We start from the raw sequence: 665 nt of genomic DNA on the forward strand, positions 1-665 counted from the left end.
ACCTAATGGATATTGTGATATGATTAATTTGGAATTTATTATTGATACCTATTATAAGTCAATTTTTTTTAATACTATAGATAAGTATACCTATAATAGGTATGTCTAATACCTAGACTGACAAACCGTCTCCGCTCAGAATCGTTTTTCTTATACAGTGATATTATATAATTGAACTCAAATTTAATACTATCCATTATACAGTCACCCACTTGTAACCTACTGTACAGCAAAGCGGCATCCACTTACCCACCTTTTTTTTAATTTGATTCAAAATATATATTTTTTTTTCTCAGTTTCTACACACAGATGGAATATCTTATCTACAATTTTAAAGGAAACTGGTAATTTATCAATAAAAAGACTCTCTGATACTCGGTAATCGGCTCGGCATGATGCTTGTTCAAGTATATCACAAAATTGGGAATAAATCATTAAAGCATTAAAAAAAATTATTGAAGATCCATATGAAAAAACTCAAACCAAGTGTGAGACAAGAGGAATTTTAAAAACATTAAATAGTTTAGAAATTGAAATTTTAATAGCAATTTGGGGAGATGTATTGTAACGCTTTAATAAACTAAACAAAGAACTTCAAAAAGTTTCAATTGATTTAGAAACTGTGATATCAATGTATAACTCTCTCATCCAATATATCAATGATC

General features: G+C 28.1%; 1 protein-coding gene across 2 annotated transcripts in view; it reads left to right on the top strand.

The window, feature by feature from the left end:
• The window catches only part of LOC100160130 (histone acetyltransferase KAT7), a 116653-nt gene that overhangs the window by 29991 nt on the left and 85997 nt on the right, over positions 1 to 665 (top strand). The gene's annotated exons all lie outside the window — the stretch shown is intronic.

This window comes from Acyrthosiphon pisum, chromosome A1 (assembly GCF_005508785.2).
Source record: "Acyrthosiphon pisum isolate AL4f chromosome A1, pea_aphid_22Mar2018_4r6ur, whole genome shotgun sequence".
NCBI classification, from domain to species: domain Eukaryota; kingdom Metazoa; phylum Arthropoda; class Insecta; order Hemiptera; family Aphididae; genus Acyrthosiphon; species Acyrthosiphon pisum.